At 42.3% G+C, this 12,544-nt stretch overlaps 1 protein-coding gene across 2 annotated transcripts in view; it reads left to right on the forward strand.

The window, feature by feature from the left end:
• dnc (phosphodiesterase dunce) overlaps nt 1–12,544 on the forward strand; it is a 188,445-nt gene that overhangs the window by 89,159 nt on the left and 86,742 nt on the right. The window lies entirely within an intron of this gene.

Consider the following 12,544-nt stretch of genomic DNA (forward strand, 5'->3'; position numbering starts at 1 on the left):
TGCATGCATAATCTGCGATCCAGAATGATGGCCTTGGGCTAAATTACAGTGAGAGCTGTTAGCATTAATATCGCATAGTATAAGATGGCAAGACTCATAATACTGAGCACGTAGCCATTGAATGCTTACATATTGTTGCAACATGCACCTAAAACACATCTGAGCATATTTGATGCTCCATCTGTTGGCAGATACAGCATGTAATGATGATATCTGCATTTATAACCGTATGCATTCATACGCTTTGACACCGTCCCGCATCTCTATAACGAACATGCAGTTGCTGTGTCGGTAACGTAAATGGTTATTTCTAGTTTACGACTGTAATCAACCTTGGATTTCCACAGAGAAGCCATCATTATCCTCGGAATTATGTGCTGTGTCAATCCTGAACGTATACCAATGCTAATAACCTCTCTCTTTCTCTCTCTCTCGGTACTGTCCTAATGGACTATGCACACTCCATTACCACACGTTCGTTCTTTGCCAGAAACGATGACTCAACAAAAGCATTTTATCGGATACTAAACGTCATTTCCTGTCTCTTCATTTCCGGTTTGTTACCGCCCATAACCAGCATATAGTGGAATTGTTTGGACTTCTTCCTCCACTCTACGCACACTAAAACAGCATTCAACCGACGCGATAAACGGAAATTATTTTAGTTGTGCTGCGAAGATCGGATATAAGAGATGTTTGTGTTTTCATTTAGGGAGGGGTATCTGAAAAATAACATTTGGTTTTTCAGAATGGGAGAGGTTAACGTGGGATATAACCACATTATGTCGGCACCTTTTTTTGGAGAGTTTTCGTGTCACGAAAAAGAACATAATTACCATATAAGGAAAAAAAACGAAACATTAAATACATTGGTCAATAAAAGCGTCATCCAATGTGGCTTCTAGCGCCACCTGGAGTGTTCTTTAATTGTTTACTCAACACGTTTATCTATGAACATTTTAACATTTTGTATCGTCGGGAGTGACGTAGATACGTGTTTCTAGAGAGGTTATTTCAGCACCAAAGTGGTGAAAGGGTAGTTTAGAAAAATGCAAACACGTAGAAAGAGAACTGACATCGGGTCATGGACGCCCACTGTATAGGGTTTAAAGAGCTTCTTCCTGTACATCCGAAGGTCACGAGCGTGTCGTCATCAGTGATGTCAGACATGCTTCGATGTTCCTGTAATTACTCGTCCAAAGTCCTGCTGCTGCCCCGTGGTGCGAGTTGCTTTGAATTATGGGAATGCTGCTGATGCCGTGAAACATCCAGACGATTTTAAGTGGCAAAGTTATAAGGAAACAAACCGCTTTCTCTAAGAATTTCATCCTGTATGACAATCGGAGTTTATTGGAAGGAGAATGACTCAATTCTCCAGGGTGTATACACTCCTGGCTGTCCCCTCCTACCTACGAGGAAAGCACGCATCGTTGAACGCACGCGCCTGATATTAAAACACTCCACGCCTTCCTGTGAACGTTTCGTTTCCCTCAGTATTAAGAAAACAAACTAAAGTTCTCGCGATTAACCTGTCCCCAATTTTATGTCATCACTTCCTGACGTCAGAGGGCTTTGTTTACCAAGGTGATTTTGCAGTGTCATGGCACGTTATGTTAAGGAATGCGGGGGTCTCCACGGTGTCATCATGTTTTCATCCAAATAAGACTACAGTACACTCCTCCCTCTGTTCGTAATGCCTTCGTCCCATCTCTCTACCTCAGCTCCCCCTTTCCATATAATGGATTCGACCTTTCTTCCGGCTGTGGTAACTGTAGCTCTCATGAAGGAGCCTTCGTATTACTTTCGCAAACAAGTTTGGACGAGATGAATTCTTTTTCGGCAAAGTGTTTCAGCTTCGCATAACACATTGATGGTAGACCCACGTGATATCCTGCTATCTCGTCCCTCCCTTCCACCTGATCTATGACCACTTTAACGCATTATGTTGTACCATGGGGACAGCGTAATGGATTTTTCGTGTCCTCTCTCATCTGTCTCCCGTCGCTCCACTTCCTTCTTTCATTTGGGTTTGAGATGACTGCAGAAGGCTGATCAGCAGCTTTCTCGCCCAACGCTCTGCACCGTTGCGTAGGGACAAACGTGGGCTACGCACTGCTAACAGACTGAAAATGGGGAAGTGGAAAGTTTTTTGTTTCCACTCTTATGAAGTGACAAGAAGAAAAATGGCCTTCTGAGTTCAACTTTTACTTCTTTCGTTTCTTTAGTTTGCATTGGAAAACTCAGGTCAGACATACTGTGAACAGTGACCAAGGTTTCGACCGAAGGGTGTTGACAAATGACACCGCAATCTATAGGAATAAACCTGTTATTACCCAGCGTTTCCATCGATTGAACACAGCCCACCCCCCCTCAAGAGAATGTTTAGAAACCAGAAGTAACTCCAAACCTAGTTTTTGTTTTGTAATAGGCCAGAACTGCGTATATGAAACATGCTGACTAAGACATGGGGGTGGGGGGGGGGGGTAATAAATTTATACTAAGGGACGCATCTGTCGTGTTGGAGGGGGGGGTAACAAAAAGAATCCATCCGTGAAATGTTCCGTTAGTTGGCAGAAATAGACTCATCAGCCCGTGTCTGGGTTGTTCAGCTACGCCACCGTTGAAAGAAGGGGGGGGCGGGGTTTAAGTGAAAGGGGTATTGCTGTATCACTTCTTTCGGATAATGCATGTGCTGTTCTAGTTGGGATTGAATTTCCTATGTTAGCAGGGCGCCGTTCTAGATCTCCCTCTGTGCAGCTTTGTAACCATGGTAACCTTAGTTCGCAACTTCTACTGGTTCACCGAAAAGAATAAGCTGAGGAGACACACCTTGGCTTCCGTGTTAAGGTAAGATTATCCGTTCACTAATTCCCTTTGTAAGTGAAAGTTCGATAGAGCGCACTGCGACCACTACTCGATAAAAGACGCGATATTTGTGAAGATCGGATGGCTCTGTTTACGACCAGAACGGCTTCCCTTCGTCGCCGATGTAGGCTGTTCTTTATCCGACTGGTTTTTTTTTGTGTGAATAGCAGGCCCGCAACTTTCGTCAACCATGACCTAAAATAACATTGTGAACGATACAGACTGCCTACTTTTGTGTATAACTTTGGTACGGGGAAAGGGTCAGCTGAAGTGCTCAAGCGATTTCCCATTCTAGTGTGGGACGGAAGAAGAGTATCATGTAAGGGATTGCAAATAATCGGCTAGCAATAGCGGAAACGATGGTAATACTGTGCATGCAAGATTCGTTGCATGTGAGCATTAGCACGCATACTCATTCTGTGGATCCTCAGCGCCTATTTCAGTTGTTTGTGTGTTTAAAACTTCCTCGGTACCGAATTAGATCGTGCGTCTTTTCATCCGGGTCATGAAAGTATAGATTTCCTTGAACTGTGGGGACGTTACAAGGAAATTTATCAGCACTCACTCATCAAAAATTATAATCAAAGAGCTAAGTAAATTTAATATTTGAATTTGCTGGTAGTCTGTACATTTTTGGTATATTTAAATTACTCTACTATCTTTTGAATCTAAAGTTGACTCTCAGTGATGGTTCTGTTTTAAGCATAGCACCCACCAAAACTTTAACGCACTCTGGAGCACGTAACAGTTGCATTTAGTCCATCGTGCAAAGCACCTGTTTTTATCTGTGCAGACTCTCGATCGCGTTGTTCAATAAATTATTTTTTTTAAAGCACTCCACTCAACACAGATGCTATGTCTGCACTGAACATCATTAAAAAGATCAGGATGTACAGCGATACATTAAGTTTAATACAAATTTCACCACTAAAAACTTACAATCCTCATTCATCCCACATTCGTACACTCTTCAGCTGGATGTCTAACTACACAGCAATACTTGGAGGAGGAGGTTGGAAAGGGAGTAACTGGCTTTCTTAAATAATCATAAAATTCCTGGAATAGCCTAAGGGCTTCGTTCAGGTTTGTAACAAGTTAATGATTCGACCAAACATCGCTGAACAGAGACGTCATGAAATAAACTTATCAGATGAAGTGTTTTAACTATCTTTGCTGGTGCAGTTTATTCAAGAAGGATGAACTTACTCTATACCGTATAGGTTAATAGTTGCTGCTAAGTGTGGAGTCGTGGGTCATAGCTCAGATGAAAGGATGACCTTTCTGTTTTGGTTGAGAAGCTCTCGGATCAGATCCCATCTAGGATGCGAGGATTAGAGGCGTGATACACGTCTCTAATCTTCGATAACAAAATCTAAAATATACAAAAGGGAGCCAGAGATTCTTCCCCTTACAAGAAAAGGTTGCAAAACCTGCCATTCTGGTTGCTTTTATTAAATTTCTTGAAAAGGTTGCAACAGTAGTTTAACACGCAAGACTTCAGGAAAGGCTTACACTTGTTTTTCCCAAAAGACAGAACGATAAAAAAAGATTGGATAGAACAATGAAATAAATACGAAGGTTTTACTCTGAGGAAAAGACGAGATGAGTGTGAAGCAAGAAGGGACAATTTTTCTATATAATAAGTGCTTTTTTGTTTGATAACTCGGAGTCAGATACGGCTTTGTTTCCATGGGAAGACTGGTTTTGCTTGCATATCAAGAACGATGTAAACGGTAGATTCTTTATCATCCAAGTGTACTTTGTATATTGAAAATGGAGAAATGAACTCACGAAATACGCTGAAATCAGTCTAATTGAAATATATTTCAGTATGGAATTTTGTTTCCGTGTGATGACCTCTTCATTAAGTAATCTTGTGTCATGACGTATTTAGGCGTGGACTTGGTACACGTTGGAAATAATGCAATCCATTCCCTTGGTTTTCCTTTTAAAATCTACACTCAAACTTCGACAAAATGACTGATATTCAGTGGGGATCGATATTCGAGAAAATTACTACACATCGCGCATCGATTAGAACGGTTTGTTTTCATGACCGCTTACGAAGTCATCCTTCTTTAGCATCATTAACATTTTTTTCTTGATTTTAACATGTTGTATCCGAATTGTAACAATCAAGAAGTTTTATTTTATCTTATAAAATATCCATGAAAATATAATTAACTATTAGAAATTTAGCTAGTAGTAGAATTAACTACTAATATTTCTTAATCCTATAGTAAATTATGTTTAAACATCATTCATTAACTTGTATATCAAAAATATAACCTTTTCTCAGTTGATGAGGTAGTCAGGCATAAGAAGGTAAAGTAAAGAGAAGTCAAGGTAAAGATTGAGACAGGTGATCACAGAGTATATATAATGATTCTGAAGATTGTACAGCAAACTACAGACTAGGCTTAATCATCATAAACAGTCCGTACGATGAACTAGACTTTAAGCAGCTGCTTGCAATTTTCCGACTGTAGAAAACCTGCTACATACAAAATGGCCGGGCAAAGTAGAGATCTATCAGATCGCGGAAGTCGAATCTCAGGACTATCAACCTTCAGAACCTCTCCCCAGCACTTCTCAATATGACACAGAAACAACAACCCAACCACAGATACCCCGACCTCGGAAGATCCGGACGACTACCAAACGGTGAGCAGAAAAAAGCGATGAAAAGAGACACCACCCGAAGAACCGGAACATCAGCCAATGGACACAGCGGCACAAATCAAAGAATGAGTCCCGCCGGTAATCTTAAGAGACAAAAAAACAATGGTCGACAAGCTCGGAAGCCATGAGAAACTCCGAGATATATATTCAAAACAGCCAAAAACTCCGACGAAGGAGTCCTTATCCAGCCCGAAGGGACATCAGACTACCGTCGGCTAACAAAGTTAATGGACGAGCTAAAGACCCCATACCACACTTTCGAACTGAAAAGCGAAAAAAACCTAAAAGTTGTCATCAGAGGACTGATAGAAGAAATCACGTCCGAAGAAATAGCCATCGACCTTAGATCTCAAGGACTGGAGCCCATGAAAATATCAAGAATGTATCGGGCAGACAAAGTCCCATGCCGCTGGTTCTCGTGGAAATTAGTAAGGAACAAAGAGAGATTTACGATCTCAAAACAGTTTGCAACCTCAGGATTAAAACAGAACCACTCAGAAAGAAAGCGACAATGCCATCGCTGCCAGAGATATGAGCACGCACAGAAACTGCGCAGAGCGGAGTACAAATGCGTGAAGTGCGGGGAGAGTCACCCTACTCACACATACTCCAAACCACGCACAACTCCAGCCAACTATAGAGGCTGCATTCTCCACCCAGATAACCTGGCAAGAAACAGAAAAGCAGGCACTCCACCAGCTCAAAAACGTGCAACACCCCTTGAAGAAGGAATCCATCAGCGAGCATCACACAGCTCATATGCTGCAGCAGTCACCTCAAAGGCTAAATCAGCAGAACCTACGCCCAACAGTCAGAACACAGCTGCTATCCTAGCTGCCACCCTAGAGGAGATGCTAACGGCTTTCAGCAGGACCAACCCCAATCAGAGTGATACAAACAAGTTCTTAAAAAACACTCAAGTCATCTTCCCAGTGATAAGCAATGAGTAATACGCCTGGTTCGAACAACTTCATACAGATGGCATTTTGGAATGCCAACGGCCTAAGCAAGACATCCTCTTAATCAACGAGACGCACCTTCGGCCCTGTGACAACCCCAAACTAAGGAACCACGCACTACTTAGGAATGACAGACAATGCCAGAGGAGGTGGAATGGCTATCTTTGTCAAAAAATATATAAGATACAACGAGATCAAAAAAACAACGACTACAAACCTGGAAGAAACTGGAATTGTGATACACACCAACAATGCAGGTAACCTAAAGCTATATTCAGTCTACAACCCTCCAGGCAAACCACTACTAGCCTCGGATCTCTCCCAGCTCCTCGACACAAACGAAGCAACAATTGTGGCGGGAGACCTAAACGCAAAACATCCCGCATGGAACAGTAGGAACTCCAACAACAACGGGAAGAGCCTACACACTATGATGATAAGAAACATCATCATAGCAGGTCCCACCGAACCAACACACTACGGACCGCTGAGAAGACCCGATGTGCTGGATATAGCCATTTTCAGGAACACCTCACACCAATTCCAGTTACAGGTAGTCAATGACCTTAGCTCCGACCACAATCCGGTACTACTAAGCCTAGGCGGGGAAACAGAAATCATCCCCAGGCAGTCCATAAATTTTGAAAAGCTGAACCGCTACTCTCCGCAACCTCACAGGACCCGTTCCAACCATCTCCTCACCTAAAGAAATAGATACAGCGATCAGAAAACTGGAAAGCACAATCCAAGCTGGCCTAGCAGCAGCTTCCACCGTTACCGCCCCAGCTCAAGCCAACCTGCTCCCAGAAGAGATTCTAAAGCTCATCCGCAGCAAAAATAGGATCAGACGCCGTTACCATACAACACTCCCCCCCCCCCCCAGGATAAACAAGCGGTAAACAGGGCAACAAACCTAGTCCGATATGCGATCAAAGATCACAAGAACCAGCTGTGGGAAAAGAAGCTAAGCTCCTTAAACACCGAAGACAACTCATTGTGGAAAATGACTAAAGCCCTTCGTAGCGACTGCCCCAACATTCACCCAATCCACGGAGAAAGGGGCATAGCCTACCGAGACGACGAGAAAGCAGAAGTCTTCGCGGACGCCTTGGAACTGCAATTCAGCCCAAACTATGCGCATGCGGACTTGCACTTCATTGAAAAAATACACAGTCATGTCCGCTGTGTACTCCATCAAACCAGCAGCCAAGAAAACACAAGCTATGCTACACCAAAGGAAGTACACCAAATCATTAAGAGCCTCAACAACAGAAAGGCCCCAGGTCCTGACGAGATTTCAAACCAAACCATAAAAGCACTCCCCCATAAAACAGTTATGCATCTAGTAGCTATCATCAAAGCGATGCTAAGACTCAACTACTTCCCCACTCGCTTGAAGCAGGCAGATGTAATCCTCATCACAAAACAGGAAAAGCACCTCAATTCTCCCAGAGCTACAGACCTATCAGCCTCCTATCAAATCTGGGAAAAATCGCGGAAAAGATAATTCTGAACCACCTACAAAAAGAAGCGGACAAGATCGGCCTAATCCCAAAAGAACAATTCGGATTTCGCAAAGGCCACTGCACAACCCAACAGGTCCACAGACTTATAGAATTCATAACTACTGGATACAACTGGAAACAACACACAGGTGCAATCTTCCTGGATATGGCGAAAGCCTTTGACAAAGTATGGCACAAAGGCCTCATCCACAAACTAATAGCTGCAAAATACCCACTAAACCTAACCAAAATCATAGAATCCTATCTGAAAGACCGAAAATTTCAAGTTAAGCTACGTGGCCTCAGATCCTCCATGAGAAGCATCACAGCAGGTGTCCCACATGGCTCCCTCCTATCGCCGCTACTCTTCAACGTTTTCATCTCACACGTACGAAGCACAGCATCAACCACCATGGCTTTCTATGCAGACGACATGGCGATACTGACTAGATCACTCAGGCCACACAACGACTACAAGACGCAGCAACAAATCTTGAAAAATGGTTTCAGAAATGGAGGATAGATGTCAATGCCGGCAAGAGCACGGCCATACTCTTTACAAGAAGAAAAACAACCCACCACGGAGCAGTCACGATGTTCGACACTGATATCCCATGGCAAAAAGTAAAATACCTGGGAATCAAACTGGATAACCGACTCAGCTTCAACCCCCACATCTCACATGCATGCAACAAAGTCAACTCAGCAATAGCTCAACTCTGCCCGCTACTCAACCGAAGAAGCAAAGTCAGTACAGAAAACAAACTAACAATATACAAAACAATCATCAGACCCATACTAACGTACGGATCGCCGGCATGGAGCCACACCTCCCTCAGCAACATCAAAGACTACAGGTACTACAAAATAAATGCCTCCGAATGATCTTCGACGCCCCGTGGTTTGTTAGGAATGCTCTCCTCCACCAAGAAGGAAACATGCCAGACATCCCTTCGTATCTCAACCAGACTGCTGCCAAGTACACTCAAAACATTATTAATAATCACAATGTAGCGATGAAGGGATAACAATCCAAGGGATTGACGTCCATCTCGCCATTAAAGTTAACAGGTAGTCATTCTTTCATTTCGTATGGTGATTCAACAGCCGTGAGCCCCTTTTACGGGGAGGTACGGCACCACCTCAATCGCCCCTATCTTTATCCGGGCTCGGGACCGGCATAGCTGACAATTCAGACCTATGGCTGGAGGGATTGTCTTAAATATTCCTGACTGTATCGAGGTACATAAGAAAACCTTCACCGACTTGTTTTTGCATCTCGAAGCTAGGGGGTGACCACCTTCAAAGGCTGTTTGTGATACTAGACGAATACTAATTGATTTGATCACGTGAATAAACTTTTTGCATTACCAGCAGGACGTATTCCCTTGTGCAACGGCAGTAGCAGTTGTTGTGCTTGCTGACTGAGCTGCCAGAAGGATGGCTGTCCCCCCTTCTATTCAACCAGTAGATCGAAGAGCACACACACAACAAGCTGTGTGTACTCTTCAATGAATACTGCTTTAGAGGTCAATGATTTTTCCTCCTCCTGCATGAGATCATCACTTGCTCATCGAAGACTTGAAGTGGCTTTAGAAAAAGGATTTCCAAATTACACACGCGGTACCAACGTATGAGCTTGACAATCTTTTGTAAGTAGAACTGATATATAAAGTGCTGCCGAGACTGCTGAAAAAAAAATATAAATAGAAAATATAAAAATATTGTTTGTCACCGAAAATTCTATACGTATTATTGCTGCAAATATAACTTTCTTTCAGACACTGTTAGAATTCAATATTATGGGGAGGCAGCTCGTGCACAACAATCAAGCTGATGTAGCCATGAGGTAGGAGATCTTTTTGGTTTTATCTCCACGGCTACAGAATAACAAACTTCCCACAGTCGCATGGCATGACTTTGCTAGCTTATCAACCTGAATCTTTTAGATGTGTTATTTGTTTGGTCAGTTTCCTTTTTAGGTACTTTTCGAAATGCAAAAGCACTTATTAATCATTTTGTCTCAAGAGTAGGGATTCTGGCTTGATATAATTCCTTGTCCAATCATCGTAGCTTCCTCGTCTTCTAGTTTTACGACTCTTCATGAGTCTAGCTTGCAAAGTCATCGCAGTACTATATTGTCGATTTCCCATCCTTAGCTTAGGATCATCGTCATTATTATTATTTTAAAAGTGTTCTGTATCACAGTCGGAAAAAGACCTGGTTTAGAATTCTGTATAGAAGAATGTCAGAATATTTATGAAGATTTTTCCACAAAAGACAAGTTAATGAGTCTCGTAGGGAAGACCACAAACAGACACACCAGTCTTAAAACATACGCATTTAATATACACAATATATTAGCCTCAGTCTTAATTACTTCGATGTAATTACAGGTATAACCGGTACCATAATAAAGAGGTTAGTAGAGTCAACAACTAGACACTGGTGTATCATCGCAATGACATTTCTTTATGTCGATATAAATGTATACACACTTAAGTAGTCGATTCCCATGGACCTCCTTCGTAAGCGTGACAGTGATATGAACGTAATTACATGTAGACATACATTTAAAAAAATGTTAGTGCAACGAGTTGGCGAAGAATAGAAAACTGCAACCTAACATGACTTGTGTAAAAATGGCCCATTGAAGTGTCGCATTTTTACTTGGGAACGAAAATTACACTGAAAAATATTTGTTGTATGCTTTGTGATTTGAGTGCGGTAAAAATAGATACTGCTTAGAGATTCAGTTTCTGATCCTTTTTTATTCGGCATTACGAGGATGCTTCAAGAAACAAGATAAGCGTTAATTTAAAAAGAATAAATAATAAAAATTAAATACGTTTCTTTTAAGATTAAAAAAATCTACTTAAGTCTTAAAACATTTTAAATTTGTTTTCATTATTTCACGGTCCCCCTCAACAAAATTTACGACCCCCCAAGGGGGCCGTGGCCCACAGTTTGGGAAGCGCTGGTCTAGTCACGTTCGGCATCATTAGTTCGTCTGCGGATAAAAATGAACTTTAACCTCCCGATGTCGCCGCTAGGCTGCTGCTTATTTTTCAGTTCAGGTTCCTAAATAACTTTTCTTGAACAGAGGGTGGTACGCATTTTCCCCCTCGTCTTAACAAGGTATCCCCGTGCCGTTTAGTCTGTTCACATCGTATGCGATGCTTGACAGACACGTGCTCTTTCCATAATATATTTGCGTCTTTTTTTTTTTTTTTTTTTGGTTAAGACAACAAAGGCAATGATAAACGGCTTCAATTGAAAACGACAGACGGTGTTCGTGACAGACATTGAGAGATCATAACCTTGCAGCAAATTATTTGATTTCTGCGCGTTTTAGCAATAACAAACACGTGGTTAATAACAAAACCTCGTTGGAATCTTCAAATCGCTTGATAAATGCGAGGTAAATTCGCGTATTATCTTCTCAGTTCAGGCTATTTAATTCTTTTGCTCTTGAATGCACGCTGTGAAGGCAGTCTTTGTTTCTCGAAAAAAATCCTCCCCCCCCCTGTTTTCCTTTATCTTAGCTTCAATTAATAATTGATTTTTCTTGGAATATTAATCGTAATTCTTTTAGTATGACAGTTACTGCACTGACGTCGAAACCTTTTAGAGTATTATTCGCGAGAGTGAATTATAATTTTCTTCCTTTCAGAACACGTCATTACTCCGAAACCAATTAAAGCATTTGCGAACCGCCCACCCTTCCTTCAAGGTCCTCTTCCAAACTTCATCGAAGTAATTTTCCGGTGTTCAGTTTCCTCTCCCCCCCCCCTTTTTTTTAACCAACTTACCTCGCTTTACTGAATTTCGTAAATATACGTTTTGCAGTCCAGCGTGTTTCCCAATTTAAAGCGGAGATAACCACGTGGTCGTGCAAAGAGTCGGCAGAAACAATAAACCACCGACTGTTTGGTCGAATATTCCGTTCAGATCTATCGGCATGGCTATGTTGGAGCTTCTGCTGCCGCCGTATCTCATTTGCGTGTTTGAACGTCCAATTAATTGGATTCGCAGTCCTTGTTTGATTGATGAAAATAAAGACATCCCGCATGAACTGACGCTCTTTAACCCATCGATATTCAGCGGCGTATTTATTATGCATTTGAACTTTAATAATAAACGCCGAGAGGGGGCGCACGGTCTACTCTGCCACAGTGGAGGGTGTCCTGTAATTGTTCAGCGGAAAACAGCAGTATGTAGTTCACTCGCTTCGATGAACACGTGACAGACAAAATACGAAGAACGCCAACGGACATGCGTCGTACATCCTCTGCTCTGTTCAAGCATCAATGAGTACGCGATGTTATGCAGAACTAAATGATTCCTGTTCCGTGGAATGGTCAGTGCATGCATGCATCGCGACACTAGCGCCCTCCGGCGATTGCATTTGTATCTTGTCTCGCAACCACGCCTTCTGAGGACTCCGTGCCATTCAAGTAATACGAAAGTGGAAAAGTCCGTCCAGCGAACAGGACGACCTTCACATACTGGCCCATTACGTCGGCAAGCGGG

This window comes from Typopeltis vanoorti, chromosome 20, assembly GCF_054136105.1.
Source record: "Typopeltis vanoorti isolate ZY-2024b chromosome 20, IOZ_Tvanoo_1.0, whole genome shotgun sequence".
NCBI lineage: Eukaryota > Metazoa > Arthropoda > Arachnida > Uropygi > Thelyphonidae > Typopeltis > Typopeltis vanoorti.